The following is a 20,663-nucleotide window of genomic DNA, read 5'->3' as shown; positions in this document are numbered from 1 at the left end:
GCAAAGGGACATTCATGCCCTGCTATTTTTTTATATCTGGCATGCATCCGTATTTCTGAATCATGTACCTATAGGAACTATTTATGAAGTGATAGCTCTTTAAAGTTTAGCTAGAGGATAAAAATACACTTTCAGTTTGGACAGCTCAACTCAGATTAGCAACGATGCTCATTCTTTACCCCAAATGACAGGAGTTTATCTGGGACTTTTTTGTTCATAAGTGTACAATGTATGAAGATAATCTGAAACCCACAGCTGTAAATCTCCCAAACTGCCTTTTAAGGACTATTTACTTGATTCCTAGTTTTCTTTCCTGGATAATTTTCTTTTCTACCTTCTCACATACCATGGGTAAAATTTAGCCTCGATGGAAGCACAAGAAAGCTGGCAGTGGATTGGCCTCATAGCCTGTTAAACAAGCCACTGCAAACTAATGATGGGGCCATATAGTGACCAGAAGAAATCTCCCTTCCTGCTTTTTCAAACCTCACACGGCCTTTGCTGTACGGCTGTGACCCATCTCTCACCATCGTTTTAACTTTGTCTGAAGTGATTGTTGGGCTAAACGGGACTATTCAGGAGCAAACTGATTTTTGAGTTGCTGTAGCTATTTCTCCTGTGATGGTTTTCTACTTGGTTTCATGGTTGGCAACATGTGACTTTGCGAACTCATTTGCAAGCCCACACAGATCCTTCACATTCAATCAATATATTTAATTAATCAAAAGAGATGTGAGTGGCTGGAAGAAGTTGCATTGAAAAAACGCACCTGTGAAAGGTTACAATCCTATCCCATGTCAAAGTTAAAATGAATCTAAAATCTTGTATCTATAAGGGCATGCACTGTGGATAGATAATGAATGCCTGAACCTCGCAACAATTAATTTTTGTGACAAATCATATTTTACTACCCAATTTACATAACCGCAATTCTGGTGATTAAATTAGCCTAGCAGTGTTATTTAAGGTAATACATACACCAAAAAGGTGACCATGTTCACTAAACTATTTCCAGCTTGTTTTTGTTCAGTCGAATCTGGAAAATTCAGATGGGCCTGTTAATCATTTCAAGGTTTAAAGAGTTAAGTTCATATCTTTATGCTCCTGTTTCTCATCTGTCACCAAACCACTTGTTCCACAAGAAACACAAACCTTCACAACCAGCTGTATTCAAAGCATATCAAGAGAAAACTCGTCTGCAATTGAGAGAGGTGAGAGAACAGAGAAAAACGCAGATTATACCAGAGGCCAACGACTACACCACTACACCAGGACAAGCCTTTGATCTGGGTTTCACTCTGTGCAGGGAAAACCAGTGCAAAGAAGCAATGTTTCAATTAGAGATTGCTGTAACCTTATATACATGTGTTGGTGATTACCTTAGAGAGAAAGGGTGAAGCCTGCAAAGCTTCACAAAGACGAGCTCTGCATTACTATAGATTTTGAAGTTATTTCTGTTTTCTATGATCTAAGAAAATATGCACCGGCCAACTGTGAAAGTAGAACAACCTAGTTATCATGTCAAGATGAGAGTGGGTGAATAATCCAATTGTTTCATGGTAGTGTATTCCAGGAGACATCACACAAAACATTTGTAATTTCTAATAAATTCCTGGTGATACGTGAATATCGATGCCATTCACCACGTCTAGGTAAAGCCTAGTCTGACAGTGTAAACAGAGACATAGGATGTTTCTAATTGAATGAAAACGTTCATCTCTTATGGAATATTTATTGGATTCCTTCTTGCTGGTCACATCACACACAGTTAAAATTGGAAACAGCAAGCTGTTTTTGCAGTGTGCTGAGAATGCACATCTCAGGCAGACAGATTTTCACAATGTCAGAACTCGGCAGATGCACAGATTTACTTTAGGAATGGCTTCATGTGCATGGCTTGTTTCTTGCCATTAAGAAAGGCTAGGAATCGATTTTACATTCAATGGGTGAGATTTTCTGCTCCTGAGAAAGAGTGCGATGGTGGGGGGGCGCAAATGTGGGTTCCCACTGGCCGCAGTGGTGGGTTTCTGTGCCGCATCATCCACTTTTCAGCTCGTTATACATGCGTGAACAGGAAGCATGTCAGATCCTGTGGCGGGGCAGGCTGCGATTGGCCCACCCCACCGTGACCTCATCAGATCACCTCCCCAGGCGCCATATTTAAACAGCAGCCATGCACATCATTCACTCTCTGCAGTCCAGGTCAGGTGCATGACAGGGATAACAACTGCAGCACTCCTGCTTGGGAAGAGGTCGCCAGTGCAGTCAGCACCAACTTTGTGCACAGGAGATCCACCATCCAGTGCCGAAAAAGGATGAATGATCTCACCCATTCTTCCAGTGTAAGTCAACCTTCTCCTCACTCTCATCTCACAATCTCACAAGCCTATCAGAAATTTGCAGGCTTACAGTCCACAGGGATCTCACACACTACCATCACAAAGGACATCACCACTGACTCTCTCAAACATGCCTTGACATCTTCATCTCCTCTCACATCCTGTGTAGTTCACATCCTAAGCCCTTACATAGGTCCACTCAGCATGCACACAAGGCAGGAACCCATATTATTTGCCTCAGCATCTAACTGTTCATCATCTGCCCATCTGTCTTTACGCAGGACAAGCTCGTGCACAACAAAAAGGAGCAATCCCTGAGCAGTGGCAGGTGAAATGCCTGAACTCAGGCCCCTCACAGAGTCTCAGGAGCGTGTGGCAGAGCTGGCCGGAGAGGACCGGGACTGTGCATGCGCCGACCAGCATCTCCCAATCAAGCAAGGACCCAGCACCAACTCGAAGGGACAAGAAGGACAGTGGCAGCCAGCTCCCGAGCCCCGGCCCCCAGGACCGCTTCAGCTGAGGGCCCTGAGGACACACACGAGGAAGGACCATCGCGGCATTCACCCCACCCTCCGCCAGCGCAGAGATACACACCTTGGCTGGACCAAGCTGTAGAGCAGGCTCAGGGTCACAATCTGGTGAGCACAGCACAGATTCTGGTCCATAGCAGGGGAAGGCAGGGTCATCCAAATTCACCAACACTCGGAGGGCTGCTGGAAGCCAGGATTCTGCTGAGTCCCAGTCAGATGATGAGCCTCTGGACTCTGCCCTAACGTTGCAGCTACCATGACAAACATGTGAATATCAGGCTGGGTGGTCCGATGCAGTCTACAGATTGCAGCATACGATGGAGGAGTCCATTCGCATTCACTCTGACATCATTGCACCAATGTACCAGCTCACTGAGGACAGAACCAAAGAGACCATCGTCCAGGATATAGGGCCTGCTGTGTTACCAGTTAACACCACTGTTCAACCTTAAAGCCTCTGAACCTCATTGTGAGACCCACTGAAAAAACCCTTACAACATGGTGGCAGCTCATGAATGAACCCAGAACTGAAGAAGCTGGTGCAGAACCTGAAACTCGAAAAACTAAAGAAACAGCATCCTGAACTGGCTGAAGTGCACCTGAACTGAAGACATGGCTAAAAATCGCCTATAATGAAGCTTCATTGCAGACGTGGAAGTTGAAGGGCAGAAGAAAAATCCACTGTGCAGAAAAAGGTCTCAGCCAGAGCATGTGGAAGTCTGCCGTGAATCCCATCAATTGCAGAGTCAGGGGACCTGGCAGGGATGAGCAAAACATTCAGTTCTAAGTCTAAACCAACCTTTAAAAGTCTTCAGGCCGTTAATCAGTCAGAGCAGCAATCACAACAGCATAGCACTAAATAGGAAATCAGAGAAAGTACAGATTAATATATTGTTCTACTAATTTCAGGTATTTGCAGGTGAAGTGATTCTATTGCAAGGCTTTGATGAATCCTCAGTCAGCTTTGATGAGATATTAAAAGCCTTTGATGAGTATTTTAACCTTCAAGTTGTGGAGCACAGAGCTTATAAAGAAGGATAGAACAATCCCAAAAAAGCAATAAAGAGTAAGAGACAATATGCAAGCAAACCGCAAAAGGGTGGCAGACCACATCAGCACAATGAAGTGCACCAGATGAGGAAAGAGGAGGTTGAGAACCAGCCTGGAGGCTCAGAAATGCTGACACTGCAGCAGAGTGTTCCAAGCTGCGAGCAGACATTGAAGCCACGAGTAGCATGATTACAGAACTGAAACAAGCTTCATCAGAGACAGACCTGGCCAACAGTGAAACCAAAATGAGGGGCAAGGACAAAGCTGTGCTGCAGGCAAAGGAAGCAAGACAGAAATAGGAGCACAGAAACATAGGAGCAGGAGGAGGCCATTTGGCTCCTTGAACCTATTCACCCATTTAACTAGATTATGGCTGATCTTCTATGTGTTAAATCCACCTTCCCACACAATCCCCGCATCAGTTAATTCTTTTTTTTAATTCATCCATGGGATGTGGGCGTCGCTGGCTAGGCCAGCATTTATTGCCTATCCCTAGTTGCCCTTGAGAATGTGGTGGTGAGCTGCCTTCTTGACCCGCTGTAGTCTATGTGGTGTAGGTACACCCACAGTGCTGTTAGGGAGGGAGCTCCAGGATTTTGACCCAACGACAGTGAAGGAATGGTGATATATTTCCAAGTCAGGATGGTGAGTGCCTTGGAGGAGAAATTCCAGGTGATGGTGTTCCCATCTATGTGCTGCTCTTGTCCTTCTACATGGTAGTGGTCATGGGTTTGGAAGGTGCTGTCAAAGGAGCTTTGGTGAATTCCTGCAGTGCATCTTGTAGATGATACACACTGCTGCTAGTGTGCATCAGTGGAGGAGGGAGTGAATGTTTGTGGATGTGTGCCAATCAAGCGGGCTGCTTTGTCCTGGATGGTGTCAAGCTTCTCAAGTGTTGTGAGAGCTGTGCTCATCAAGGCAACTGGGAAGTATTCCATAACACTCCTGGCTTGTGCCTTGTAGAAAATGGACAAGCTTTGGGGAGTCAGCAAGGGGTTCCTTGTCGCATGATTCCTAGCCTCTGACCTGTTCTTGTTGCCACAGTATTTATATGACTAGTCCAGTTCAGTTTCTGGTCAATGGTAACCCCCAGGATGTTGATAGTGGGAGATTCAGTGAAAGTAATGTCATTGAACATCAAGGAGCGGTAGTTGGATTCTCTCTTGCTGGAGATGGTCATTGCCTGACACTTGTGTGGCACAAATGTTACTTGCCACTTTTCAGCCCAAGCCTGGATATTGTCCAATTCTTGCTGCATTTGGGCATGGGCTGCTTCAGTATCTGAGGAGTCACGAATAGTGAACATCGTGCGATCATCAGCGAACACCCCCACATCTGACCTTATCATGGACGGAAAGTCATTGATGAAGCAGCTGAAGATAGTTGGGCCAAGGACACTACCCTGAAGAACTCCTGCAGTGATGTCCTGGAGCTGAGATGATTGACCTCCAACAATCACAACCATCTTCCTTTGTGCTAGGTATGACTCCAACCGGCAGAGAGTTTTCCCCCGATTCCCATTGACTCCAGTTTTGCTCGGGCTCCTTGATGCCACACTCGGTCAAATGTAGCCTTGATGTCAAGGGCAGTCACTCTCACCTCACCTCAGGAGTTCAGTTCTTTTGTCCATGTTTGAACCAAGGCTGTAACGAGATCAGGAGATGAGTGGCCCTGGCGGAATCCAAACTGGGCATCAGTGAGCAGGTTATTGCTGAATAAGTGCCACTTGATAGCACTGTTGATGACCTCTTCCATTACTTTACTGATGACTAAGAGTAGACTGATGGTTTGGATTGACCAGGTTGGATTTGTCCTGCTTTTTGTGTACAGGACATACCTGGGCAATTTTCCACATAGCTGGGTAGGTGCCAGTGTTGTAGCTGTACTGGAACAGCTTGGCTAGGGGCGCAGCAAGTTCTGGAGCACAAGTCTTCAGTACTATTGCTGGAATATTGTCAGGGCCCATAGCCTTTGCATATCCAGTGCCTTCAGCCATTTCTTGATATCACATGGAGTGAATTGAACTGGCTGAAGACTGGCATCTGTGATGCTGGGGACCTCTGGAGGAGGCCGAGATGGATCATCCACTCAGTACTTCTGGCTGAAGATTGTAGCAAGTGCTTCAGCCTTATCTTTTGCATTGATGTGCTCAGCTCCTCTGTCATTCAGGATGGGAATATTTGTGAAGCCTCCCCCTCCACTGAGTTGTTTAATTGTCCACCACCATTCATGACTGGATGTGGCAGGACTGCAGAGCTTAGATCTGATCCGTTGGTTGTGGGATCGCTTAGCTCTGTCTATCACTTGCTGCTTCTGCTGTTTGGCATGCAAGTAGACCAGTGTTATAGCTTCACCAGGTTGACACCTCATTTTTAGGTATGCCTGGTGCTGCTCCTGGCATGCCCTCCTGCACTCTTCATTGAACTAAGGTTGATCCACTGCCTTGGTGGCAATGGTGGGGGATATGCTGGGCCATGAGGTTACAGATTGTGTTCAAGTACAATTCTGCTGCTACTGATGGCCCACAGCGCCTCATGGATGCTCAGTCTTGAGTTACTAGATCTGTTTGAAATCTATCCCTTTTAGCTTGATGGTAGTGCCACACAAAACGATGGGGGGAATCCTCAATGTGAAGGCAGGAATTTGCCTCCACAATGACCGATGCTGTCATGGACAGATGCATCTGCGACAGGCAGTTTGGAAACATCTGCCGCAGACTCAGTCTAACAATTATATCATTTAAGACTCGGCCAGTGGTGGTGCTACTGAGCCACTCTTGGTGATGGACATTGAAGTCCCCCACGCTGAGAACATTCTGCGCCCTTGCCATCCTCAGTGCTTCCTCCAAGTTGTGTTCAACATGGAGGAGCACTGATTCGTCAGCTGAGGGAGGGCAGTACGTGATAATCAGCAGGAGGTTTCCTTGCCCATGTTTGAGCAGATGAGCATGAGACTTTATGAGGTCTGGAGTCAATGTTAAGGACTCTCAGGGCAACTCCCAACTGAATACTACTGTACCACAACCTCTGCTGTGCCTGTACTGGGACAGGACATACCCAGGGATGATGATGGTGGTATGATTCCATGAGGATGACTTTATCAGGCTGTTGCTTGACTAGTCTGTGAGACAGCGCTCCCAATTTTGGCACTAGCCCCCAGATGTTGGTAAGGAGGGCTTTAGGGCAATGGGGCTGAGATTGCTGGGTGGTCCATCCAGTTTCATTCCTTTTTTGTGACTTTGTCACAGTTTGATACAACTGAGTGGCTTTACAACAATCGACAATTGTTTCATGGTCATCATCAGACTTTTAATTCCAGGTTTTTATTGAATTCAAATTCCACCATTTGCCATGGTGGGATTCAAACCCCGGTCCCCAGAGCATTACCCTGGGTCTCTGGGGGTCCAATGACAATACCACTACACTATCGTCTCCCCATATAGCTTGTATCTGTAAATCCCATTGTTTCGCCCTTTCTTTGGGTTACTTTTCCCAGAATATAAAAGTCTTTCATGTCGTCCTTATGGCCAACACTTTTAGGAAAAATAAAATTAATAACTTTGCCTTATTTATCTCGCCAGTTTTAAAACATTTTATCATATCCCTTTGAAAATTGAACAGCCTCTCAACTTATCTACAAATGCAAATGTTAGCTTTAACCTATTCACTTATCTTACTTAGTTCATCCATTTCCATTTCAAAATGCCTGCTTTTACACTTAACTCCTTTGATGATTCAAACCTTGCAGTCTGACTGTCTGCAGTTGAATTAAACTAGTCACACACATACACACACACACACACACACGCACACCCCATAAGCCTGCTTCAGTATCCCACAGTAATATTATGAAAAAAGATATTTCCTTTACAAAATCAAGAGCCTAGAGAGTAGAAGTTTTCACAAAGGTGTGAGAAGACCTTCAGAAACAATTAGCAGAAGTGCAATTACAGAATGTGAGCTTGAAGGATAGGCAGAGGAATTAGGCTCTACTAAGGAAAAACTGATCAGTGAAGAGAACCAACTTTCGTGTACGAAAGATGAGTTTGCTAGTGACAAACGAGAACACTGGAGTGTCACTCGCAGGAAGTGGAACACTTGAAAGAGGACTTGAAATGCTTAAATGATAAACTTGTAGAACCAAACTCATCACAGATAGAACTTCAATTAAAACTTGATGAAGTTTAAGAAGGGGAAATCTCTCTTAAATATCGTGAAAAATGTCTGCAACAGGAGAAGGAATTGCTGATGAATCAGAACATTTGGTTGATTGCAGAATTAACAACCTAAACTGATTAAATTCTTGAACTTTGATCCAATCTGAAGAATATGAAAGAGGAGATGCACAGTATGAAAGAGCAAGTTCAGACCTAAAAAGCATAATAGGAAAGTTCTAAGAAACAGATTGAGTATCTAATGGGTGAATTGAAGGAGTCTAAGGAGCAGTCAGTGATTATTGAGGAGAGATTCTAATAGGACCTGAATGCCCAGATGAAGTGGTTAAGCTTGTAAAAGGGTTCCATAGATAACTCTGAAACAAAGACAACTGAACTCACCAGAGTAATTGCTGAGCTGAATGAAAGGATTCATCAGCTTGAAAAACAACTGGAAAATAAGAGAGCAAACAAATAGTTGGGTGACACTGTGAAACAAGTGTAAATGATGCTCCATTTTGAAAAGTCAACTTCCAGCAAGATCATGGCAGACACCACAGAGAAAGAAAACCCAAGTTCATACCATGAAGGGACAGAGTGAACATTCCCTCCGGAAGGAGCAGGACAAGCCTATGGTCTCTGAACAATGAAGGCCAGCTGTTGATAAGGAAAAGTTCAACTCCAAGCTCTGAGAAAAGCAAATCAAATGGAGACAACCAAGTGCCAGAAACTCAGAATACCACAATTTCAACTGCAAGCCAACAAAACTTTCCCAAAACAACTGAGCTGACCACTGCTCCAAATGTGACCAGAGGAGATCTGGAAGAATTATTAAGTCAGAGACTTGAGAGGTGAAGAAGGGATAGCGCATAAAGCAAGATTGTACTGTAACTATGTTGGGTGAAGGCTTGAGGGTGGTGTAGTATCAGAATTTTTGGCATAGCAAGGGTTAATATGGGACCGGTGAACAATACTGCCCACAGTGTGATGTTAAGGGTCACATGACATGGGACCTGGTTGGTCTAAGATTGTGCACAGACCTGTATAGAAGTAAGCATTGAGTTAGCTCATAGTCTGAGCTATACTTTGTACGTATGTATTTGGTTATATGTTACCAATAAATACTATTGGTCAACTTTACAAGCCTCTGTACCTCTTTATGAGATCTACTGAACAAACCCTTACAACACATATCATTTCACTGTGTAGCACAATATGTTAACACAACAATGCAGTGCAATGTGAAGCCACTTCAAAAGATCACTTCCTTCAGCTAAATTTCTATGCTAATTACTGAACATCTGTTTGGCTTATGTAGAATAAAATCTCACTGTAAAGCACATCCCCTAACTAATACCTGATGGAAACCATTGAAGCAGAATTCAATGGGTTTTATTTGAGCTCAATATTTTTCACAGAAGCTTTATTATTTATCTGCATCACTGGCCTAGTAGCTTCTGCTCTGGGGCGTCCACTCATTGGCCATGAGCAGTGAGAAAACCTTACGTATTTTGCCATGAAGTTGAGCAATTGTACAGGGATGTAAATGTTAGACACGGACATGTTAGTCCTGTTTGTGAAGCCCTCACATTGGAATATCAATATCCAAATTCATCTTCAAAAACCGGAGAAAAGAAGTACAAACACCCTCCCCCAACCCTGAAAGAATGGGTAGGATTAGCAAAAGTCACTTAATGAAGAAGCTTACTTTATCAATGGAGCACAAGAAGCTATCCTAACATAATCCTGTACCATTGGATTAAATTCCTTTCTCAGTGGTAATCAAATAAAACTCTGAAATTTCTGCCTACCTTCATAATTTAATCCAAACCACTCAGGACTTACATGGATCTAGCAAATAGGAGTCATTGTATTTCATGCAATTAGTTGTGTTTCCAGGCTGTATATGGAGTTTTTATTAAAAGTATTTACATGTTTAGCAAATACTTAGTGAAAACTGTAAAACAAAAAAGAGAATCCATGAGGCAGATGGCAAAACTCACAGCAGAATTCAATGTCATCCTCAGTATCAATATCCAGGAAGAACTCCACATTATACTGTTCTACCTGGACCTAGTGGTTCCAAGGGAAACACCCCCTCAGCATTTACCCCAACAAGCCCCTTCTATGTTCAATGAGATCACCTCTCCTTCTTCAAAACTCCAGAGAGTATCAGCACAGACTACTCACCCTCTCATCCCAGGGACCAACCTAATGAACCTTCGTTGTACCACCTCAAATGCAAATGTATCCTTCCTTAAATATAGAGACCCAAATGTACAAAGTATTTAGGATGTGGGCTCACCAAAGCCCTGGACAATAGCAAGACACCCTTGCTCTTGTACACCAGTCTCCTTGCAATAATAGCAAACACACCATTTACCTTCCTAATTGCTTGCTCCACATCATGCTAACTTTAGTTCCTTGTAGGAATACACCCAAGTCTCTCTGAACATCAACATTTAAAAAATTCACATCTTTTAAGAAACATTCTGGTTTTCTATCCTTATTATCAAAGTGAATAATCTCACATTTCTCCACATTATACTCCATCTGTACCTTGTTGCCCATTCACTTAACTTATTTCTTTGAAGCCTCTTTGCACCTTTCTCATGATTTATATTCCCATTTAGTTTTGCTCAAGTCAAAGCTGATGTTCCAAACCATATTTCTGGACATCCAGAGCCTGTGAGTTTAATTAATCCCTGGTTAAACAAATCAAATAGGTTACCCACTCCTTTCTTCTACCAGGTTAAGTCAGGTGCAAATTCAGTGTCAATGATAGAATTTCTTATCCTGTAAATTGGAACAAATGTAACTCTAAAAAGAATAACTTATAGTTCTATAGCACCTTTTATGACTTCAGAACATCCCTTTCAATACCTTTGAAGTGTAGTTTCTTTCAATTCTTTGATGGGATGTCACTGGCAAGGTCAGTATTTGTTGCCCATCCCTAATTGCCCTTGAACTGAGTGACTTGCTGGGCCATTTCAGAAGGAAGTTAAGAGTCAACCACATTTCTGTTGTCTGAAGTCACATGTAGGCAAAACCAGGTAAGAGTGGCTGATTTCCTTTCCTAAAGGACATTAGTGAACCAGATGGGTTTTTACAATGATCAACAATAGTTTTGTGGTCACCATTACTGAGACCAGCTCCTAATTCCAGACTTACTAATTGAATTTAAATTTCACCAGCTGCTATAGTGGGATTTGAACCCATGTCCCCAGAGGATTAGCTTGGTCCGCTGAATTATTAGTCCAGTGACATAACCATTATGCCACCATCTCCACGAATGTAGAACAGCCGCCCATTTGTGCACAGTAAGCTCCAACAAGCAGCCATGTGATAATGAACAGATAACCTGTTCTGGTGATGTTAATTGAGGGATGAGCACTGGCCAAGACAATGAGGACAACTCCCCTGCTTTTATTTGAAAGAGTCCCATGAGATCGTATATGTCACATCTCCAACAGTGCAGCACTCCCTCCGCACTGCAATGGAGAGATGGTGCAATTTTTTTTGTGGTCAAAACTTCATCCTGGAGCTTTCAGATTCAGAGGTGTGAGTGCCACTCAGTGAGCCAGAGTTAATGGAGGTGCTGACATCTTGTGCCAGCACCTGCTCCACCTGAATTTAGCATGTATTTTAGAATGCACATAACCTGTCATATTTGAAATTTCACCCTCATTTCAATCTGATTTTGTTTCCAAACCATTACTCCATTTCAGGCTCCAGACTTGAAAATGGACAACATCAACACCTTTAAGGAAGTCATCTGTGGGAAGCCACTTGTTAATAGTCATTTTTACCCATATGTAATTTCTGTGTCAATATTTTGAAAAGACTTTGGAAATCTGCAGGCCAGGCACCATGAGTAGGGCTGTTCCAGAAACACAAACTCACTACAACTCAACGAGCTGGCATTTGGTCAGCTTTAGTCTTTAGCTCATTTCAATATTTTATGATGCCCCAGGTATTTAGCACATGAACAAAGAGAGACATGAGGTCAGGACCAAATTGTTGGGTGTCAGCAGTTAGCGGAGTGCTTGTGGATTCTTCTGCCATGTTGCCAATTATGTTTACATTGGAACATCATCGGGGATTTTACATTGGAACATCATCGGGGATTTATGGCTCCTTGCTCAATTTGGCCACAAGACTGAAACTAACGGTAGTGACAAAGACAGGTGGTTCTGTAAGGAGAGAGCCATTTCTCTCTCAGCACCATTGGGAAGCCCAGTCCAAAAGGGCACTAGAGTCTGGAAAAATACTCAGGTGCTCCAATTGTAAAGCTCAGCTCATTAATTTAAACAAATAGTAGAGCCTGAATGAGCATTGTGCATGGGCTCTTAATGCACAGCCTGGTTTCATTGAGGTGAGTTGAGTGAAGGCCTCAAGCCTCGATGACATTGATGCAGTGCCAGACGTACATCAGTGCAATGGGTGCTGACCAATACATTTTCATTACTCATTACTACATTTTGGCAAGAAACCATATTCAGTGATCTCCAAGAATCAAGAAGCCTCGGGGAGAAATTCCCAGCAATATAGAAACATATTCCTTTTTGGCAGTACTTTGATTCAATTAAAACCTGCGATTAAGGCTGAATATTCATTCTCAGCACAGGCTTTCAGTCTTTTTGTTAGGATTATAATGGTAATAGCCTAATAATCTGCTAGTCCTTTTGTATTTGGAGAGGGAATTTTAATTTTAAATTCTTCAACATGTTAACAAGCCTGAGTACAATCTGATATCAGACAACATTTTTCTTGTGACATTATTTAAGTGACAAATGACTGTTTATGAATTGATCAACAGTGTACACATGTCTTGGCGCAGTACCAACTGCACCCCTGTGCCACACAATGGATGCACAAATGATCATATTGCCCCTGCAGGAAGGTTTCCTGAAGAAGGATTAGTGAAATCCGTCAAGACCTCTATCTCAAACATAAAGGAGTGAATGCAGCTACAAAGGCATTCCAATGTTAATCATCTTACAGCCTAAAAATGAAACACTATAAATTTGAATATGTATTTTTACACAATAAAGTTAATATATAAAAAAAACAAACATTAATTAACATGGAGTTGTCAGCTTTCTTTTGCTTTTAGTTGGAGCAGTCAGGGAAGCAACAATCCAGAATGTGCCAAGATTTGGAAGGATTCCATATTTTGGTACATGATTTTTGATTTATCTATGGACAAGATCAGTTGTGATTCATACACAACATGTGGTTAACTTGCACTCACTATTAGTGTATCATATTTAATAAATTATATCTAAAATTGTGTAATGTAGGGCATGGTTTAGTAATACTTATTCATCTGTTTGAATTCAGGACTGACAATTGCTGTTTCTGATTACACTGTGGAGTACATGTGTGTACTGAGAACCTTTTCTGAAATATAATCAGGGAACTTTTTTTTCTGTTACTGACAAACTACAGGAAATCTTTCCTGGAAGGTTTATTACACACTGTCTTTATGTTTTTCTATTTATTTATATCCCTTCCCCCCCATTTTCTCCCTCCAGTCAGTTAATACATGGCTCCCAAAGCACTCATCAAACAGCCTCCTCTTCATGTGCCAGCCTATCAGTGAACGTTGGGCAAGCTGTTTCACCAGAGGCTATTGCTGTGGAACCTGATTGACTCCTCAGCTATGCAGCTTTAGCAGGGCTCCCCGGATAGCTATCAAGAATGGGAATGCTGGCTAATTTCACTCCTACCAAGTCCGCACACACTGACATGGACTGAAGCACACCCCAGCTGAGACCGTTTATTCAACTTTGATTTTTTTTTAAGGTGGCACAAGTAGCCACAGCTGCAATGAGGGTCTGAAGAATTTGACCCTGGGGGTTGACTGAGAAATTGTGTTGGGGTACCACTGGGTGACTAAATTAGCATATTTATTTTAGTAAGATTTCAATTCAGTGGAAGAATATCATGTTAATGGGGCAGAAAGGATGTACTCAGACTCCAGCTCCTACTAAAATAAACTGGAAAGCAGCTGATATTTGTATTATGAACATATGAATACCTTACAGGCAAAAGTCAAACTATTTGAGCAGTGACTAATAGTAACACGAGATGTCCAATTAATTTAACATTGCAAAAGCATCCGAAACTCTGGAGGGAATTGCTGTTCACCAAGAAAGAGCTGGTCATTTGATAGGTGATCTCTCTCACCTCTGAGTAATAGAAGCCTCTAACTTCCCTACATATAATCATTCATTTCTTTTTCAATTTCCTCAATGTTATTATAGCAAGTACTTCTATGTCTTTCTCATGCTCATACCAAGGTATACAAATACCACACCAAATGTTTATCCAATCTCATTGTGTTGTTAATGAAAATCCCCAGTTTTCATCCCTCCACCATCAGTAGATATGTCTTAACTACCTAGGCCAAAGTTCTGAAATATCCTCCTTCAACCTCTCTACCCTCCTTTAAGGTGATTGTTAAAACCAACCTCTTTGTTCAAGCTTTAATTAGCTCAGTTAACTTTTGTCCGAAAGCACCTCCTGTGAAGTTTTATTACGTTAAAGGTGCTAGATAATTACAAGTTGTTGTTGATTACTGCTAGCTCATTTATCACAGGTTTGAGGAGCTCCTTACCTTCCTTAGTCTTCTCCAGTCCCTATATTCTCCAGGCTTTTAAAATATAAATGTAGCATCCCTCAATCACAAGTTTCTAATTTATTGCTTCTTTTATTTTTTCCGAACTTGGCAATATTGTTCAACAAGCACATTTCCAGAATTCTGAATTTTACAATTACTGCACATGTTAATATTTAAGACTCATGCATTTGGGTCGAAGAGTTATGCACCTGATTCCTATACAATTACTTATAAGCAAATAATCTGGACTCTCACTCCTACATAGCAATGAGAAATTGTTGCATTGTCAGATGCACCTCTCTGTGATTTAGCTGAAAGTTAAAGGATCAACTTAAAGATGAGAAAATAATTCTCCCAGGGGGTCTTGGCCAATATTCATTCATCAGTTTAAACCATGGCCCTTTCATCCCATTGCTGTTTGAGGGGTATTAATAGTTTGACACATTTGTCCACATAATCAAGTCATTCATTTAAAATTCATTGGATTCAAGAGAATGTGATGTGGAAGTATTCTATACTTGTCTGGCAGATTACTTTAATAATTGTTAAACCAGATTATATATTATGTATATTGCTGGGAGTATCTGCAGAATTGTAATTTAATTGGTGCAATTATAAAGTGATTGCTTCTCTTCCATTTATGATTAATGTTTGTTACTTTCCTCCCATCTTTAGAACTCCTGCAATATGGACCTGATGTTAATCTTGTGTTAGGTGATTGAGGTCCATAATAAAAGATGTTCATATATTTCACCAGTTTGTTTCTATTTGTGATAAGCCCCAGCATTTGCTTAGTGCCTGAACAACCACACAAAGGTTAGCAGTGAGCTATGTGGAATTCATTCCAAATTAATTTATCTGAGTAATAAGCAGCAACTGGTAAGTTTTTAAAATTTGAGAACAGAAGTTAAAAGGCAGAAGTTAAAAGACATTATCTTATGTAGGATAATGTCAAGGGTGAAAACAGTAGGTGAGAAGACCAGTCAAGTGGTGCAAGCTTGATTTGTCCACTTAACAGAATTAAGGGAGTAGGAAAGGCATGAAAGGTGACATATTTACAATTTAGGAAGAATACCATAGGAAAGTGCAGAGGAGTTCAAATAACTTGATTTTTTAAAAAGTTGTTTATGGAGTGAGGCTAGAAGCCAGTAAAGGAGGAATCAGTGTGTATGAATCTGAATGTATTAAGCAGGTGTTGAATATTCCTGCAGAGGGGACATTCAAATGTAGTGTTATTTGTCATGGTATTGTCCTCTTTTTGTGAGACATTTTCTGTTAAAATATAGGATGAATTGAGGAGAATCCTACAATAATGCATTAGGTTTTAGAATGGTTTACATTTCAGTTAAGCAGCGTGCAGCAGACTCAAATCATAGTTAAAGTAAAAAATGCAAATTCACAGAAATAACAAGGTTAGTTTTTTATGCTACCATGGCTTATTAATATTTGAAAAGTGCAGCTGCATTAACGTCAAATGGACAGAAGGAAACAATTAGAACTGGTTCAACAATATTAGACAGCAGAATTAAACAGATTAAATGTCTGCATCCTGCCTGGACTAGGTGTCTGGATAACAAGCTTATTAATCAATAAATTGCATTTCTGTCCATTATATTTTAATCAGCACCACTAATTGTAAACCTTTTAACTATCAGCAGACAATCATTTTAAAAGCAATTAATCAAAGAATATAAAAACAGAAAATATTAGAAAAACTCAGCAGGTCTGACAGCATCTGTGGAGAGAGAAAGTCACCATTTCAAGTCCATATGATTCTTCTTCAGAGCTGAAGAGAAGTCGAAATGTGATGAAATTTATACTGTTTAACGGATTTTTGTCAATCTCTCCTTAGCCCCCACCTATCACTGACCTTCTATCCAGCTTCACCTGCTCCACCCACCCCCCCTTAAATAAATACATTTCATCACATTTATTCTTCTCTTCAGCTCTGGAGAAGAGTCATGCGGACTCAAAACGTTAACTCTGTTTCTCTCTCCACAGATGCTGTCAGGCCTGCAGAGTTTTTCCAGCATTTTCTGTTTTTTATTTCTGGTTTCCAGCATCTGCAGTATTTTGCTTTTATCTTAGTCAAAGAATATGCTGTTGTCAAGGACTTTGAGAGGGCTCAAGAACTCTGGGACTGCACTCTCCCCAGGGACCCACGCTTACTGGGAGTGGCAGAGTATCACGGGATTTGCACCCGTAATGTGCTCCCTATAAGTGGTCCTGCCCTTGGAGAGCATGGAAATTATGCTCATAATCGATTTCTTTAAACACTAACTCCTGATGCCAACTGACAGGTGCCAGGAAGAAGTTGTGCATGTGCACTCGACTCACATTGTGTTTGTTGGCGCATATGCAGTTTCTTTCACTGCTGACACCATTGGTCTGAGTTCGCAGCTGATTCCAGTACTGGTTTGCACCTCACCCAGTCACTCTCTCCAGTGGGGTCTGTCTGCCACTGACCACTCTCTGAGCCCTCGCCAGCCCTTGCTGGCTCACTCCCTCTGCCCCCAAAAGCCCTCACTGGCCTTTTCTTGAGCCCGCTGTCTGGGGCAGTGGTGACTACATGCATGGCACTCTTGATATCTTTCATATCGCATTCAGCTTTCACAAAATTCTAATGCAGAAATTCATATGGCATAAGCACATGTCAACATGTTTGCTGTCTAGAAATAAAGTACATCAAGGTCTAACCGTGTAAGCAGAGCTTACTGACTGATTGACTGCTATTTGGGTTGTTTCTACTGGGAAAACATGGGACTCTGATCCAGAGAGAATTCCGTATGTCTGTTTCAACCTGTTTCGCAGGTCTGCAGTGTTTTACTAACCAGAGCTCTTCAGTCACTGGCATTGACATTACAGGCAGTGCAGGGAGACGTGAGGGTAGTCTGTCCTCTGTAGTTGTGGCATCACCAAAGTCAACTTTCTGTAAACCGAAGAAAAGCACTTGTTTCTCGGACATCAATCAAATGTCATGAATGTCCAATTTTAAAAGGGACTTGTGAGGAAAATAAAGTAACAGCAGCAAATCCAAAATAGACCACCTCAGACCTCTCATGTAGCAAGTGAGCCACTGAAACCATTGTGGATATGTTAATGTCCCAGTAGTGGAATATGTTGGTTCAAACTAGTTATTGGAATAGAGACCCAAATCCCAATAGAGAAAGAAATGCTATTTATTGAAAATAAGGCCTTTTAATTTCTGGGAAGTACAGGGGTGGAACAATGCTGGCCTATTTTCAGAAGTGAGGTGGGAGACAGCACCTCTCAAACCCCACCTTATAAAACTGGTGCAAAAAATTCAAATACAAAACAATCTCTGTGACTGCAAACCTGGCAGAGGGCCAAATGATTGACAGAGGACAAAAGTGAATTATACAGTGATATTTGGGTATAAACAATACATAAACATGAACATTTGTAAAAGAAGTGTACAAGAAAATGCAAGGTGTTAGGAATGGAAGTAACATTGAAAGTACAGATATTACACACATCATGATATGAGAAAGAATGTATTGCAAAAAGAAATTTCCATTGGTTAGGTCACCATGTTATAATCCCCAACTCTGATGGTTAATGCAGGTTAAATCGATTAAGTCTTGGGATGCTACCAATGGTTGCTTGCAGCAGAGGAACAATGAGACAACTGGCAGCACACTGTAGCTGTTTTTCTGTTTTCAATGACCCAGATGGAGCACCTCAATGACACTGCCTCTCTAGTGAACCTGGCCTCTCCACTGCATAGCTCATGGGATTGAACCTTCTGTTTGTTTGCCACCTATGCTTCTGGCACTACTGGACCCTCCATCTCTTGTCCCCACTCCACTGTGATATACTAACAGGAGTTAGGCAACTAAATCCTTGCTCTGAAGCAGAAAACTCTTTCTATACAGTTCATATTCTCCTTTTACTAAAGTCTTTGCTTAAGGCTTTGCCAACTGATCATGGGGTTGTGCCCATAATTTCCCTGCCAGAGTTTAAAAACAATCAGCTCGAATAACTTCAGATTGGGTCAGAAATTTTAAAAAATCATTATTTGACATGATTAAGTGACTGCATGTGTTCACTATTAGTGGCCCTTTAACAATACATCGGGCTATCTTATTTGCCTCTTTTCCAACTTTACACCAGCCTTTCCTTTTCTCAAGTCAACATATATTCTGAACTTCAGCAGGGTTGATTCACTTTCACTCACCACCCTATCCAGGTCTATTTTTCACCATGATTATCTAACACAGCAATGTTGGCATCCTAGCTACTGATGTGAATGTCTGAATGTTATCCTTCCTGTTCCCCTTGTCTCCTTTACATGTTATAACTACGGTACTCTCAGCCCTAGTGAAGGAGCTCTGCATCAAAGCTCGGTTTCATTAACCAGGTAACCTACTTCTCCCCAGAGGCTGTCTGTGTTTTATAGGCTGCCGGATTTTCTGGGGAATTTAGAGGGAATCTGTGGTGGGGGAGGTTTGCTGTCTAATGCTGTTCACATACACCTCCTAGTGGCACAAGAGGAGTTTGGCGATATCCAGACTCAAATTATCCCATCCTCTTGTCAAAGCAGCTTGATTGGGAAGAGGATGGGAGTGCTAACTCAAATAGGGGAAATTGTCAGAAGAAACAAGAAGCTGATAACTCAAAATGCAGGCAAATTTTAGACTTGTGATAAAATAAAACAAAACAAAATACTTCTGCTGCAAACGTTCTGAATTGCAAAAGGCAATGAAGACAACAAGGGCAGGAACAGCATATTAGACTTCTGCCCAGAAGGGTCTGTACTTTCATTAAAAACACCAGTGTTCACACTTCAAATAGAGATAAAAATAACTCCATTCAGTTTTACAGTTATTTCACTTTCTTGATGCCTAGAAATGAACAAACGATGTTTTGGGGAGATGCTGGCACCTCACAATCTTATATCATTCTGCAGATCTTCAGAACCAAACTGCACAAACATTTTAATTTAGCAGGGTGACTTTAACCCTTTGAAGAAGCAGTCACCCTCATACATTAAATAATTACATGACAAGACTTTTACCTAAGATTTGGCTGCACACATTTAACAATTTACACTTGCCAAGATGTTTTTTTCTGTTCTAAACATTACATGACTAAACATTCACAGTCCTAAGCAAAAACAACTTCAGCACTTAAAGGGTGAATTGACTTTCTCTATTTATGGTTCACGTTATAAACTCACAGACTGCTGAATGGATTCAAATAGTGCCTTCAGGACATGACCTTAAGGAATAGAAAAAAGCATTTAGAAAATCATAGCTGGCTTACCGAGAGTGGCTCAAAGGGGAAAAATGTACCTGAGTGCAAGCATTAATCCCACAGGAGATGACTTTCAGACCTTTATGGAGGATTTAGACCATGAATGCTTTCATTTGAACTAATCAAATATGTCAACTGAGTGCTCATTGCTTTCCTCCGACCAGTGAAAAGACTGTTACTGGATAAAGACCGTAATCCGAGGCTTTGATGCCAGTGTCGAACCGGCTGTTCTCTGAGCAACTCCTTCAAGTGTGGAAAAGCAGCAAGGGAATCACTAAGAAAGCAAGAGAAAGACTGGGTGGGCGGGGATAAGGGTAAGAGAGGGGAATCGCTGCCATATGCTCGAAGCAAAACCTAAAGCAGACATAACAAACACATTTACAAAGCCCACTTTGGAAGATTTATTTGCCTTTAACAGGCTTCTGGTGCGAGCTATTGAGCATGCCAGCTCCACCATGCACTCATAGGAAGCACTTTTAATTCAATTTTAACAAGTTCAGCAATTTGATTTTTTCTTATTCTTGAGAAAGCCACTTTATATGCTGCTAATGACTATTGCTGGCTTCGTAAATAATGTAGTCATTTCACTTTATGGCTCACTGCTTTAAATCAGTAAATACTAATTGGACTACTTTCTTAAAAAAAATCTCATTTCCTCCCTAGGCCACTGCCAAACAGAGTCTCTCTAT

The 20,663-nt window shown here is 41.6% G+C and overlaps 1 protein-coding gene across 2 annotated transcripts in view; it reads right to left on the bottom strand.

Moving 5' to 3' along the window:
- Nucleotides 1-20,209, bottom strand: part of sema3ab (sema domain, immunoglobulin domain (Ig), short basic domain, secreted, (semaphorin) 3Ab) — a 321,287-nt gene extending 301,078 nt beyond the window's left edge. The window contains exon 1 of one of the 2 annotated variants that reach the window (XM_041202609.1): nt 19,984-20,209. The gene's annotated coding sequence lies outside the window, so the exon portion shown is untranslated. The remainder of the gene's footprint in view (nt 1-19,983) is intronic. The other variant, XM_041202608.1, reaches the window with a different exon arrangement.
- Nucleotides 20,210-20,663: the final 454 nt, after the last annotated feature.

The sequence above is a fragment of the Carcharodon carcharias genome, chromosome 13, assembly GCF_017639515.1.
Source record: "Carcharodon carcharias isolate sCarCar2 chromosome 13, sCarCar2.pri, whole genome shotgun sequence".
NCBI classification, from domain to species: domain Eukaryota; kingdom Metazoa; phylum Chordata; class Chondrichthyes; order Lamniformes; family Lamnidae; genus Carcharodon; species Carcharodon carcharias.
This window is presented reverse-complemented; position numbering and strand designations above follow the sequence as displayed.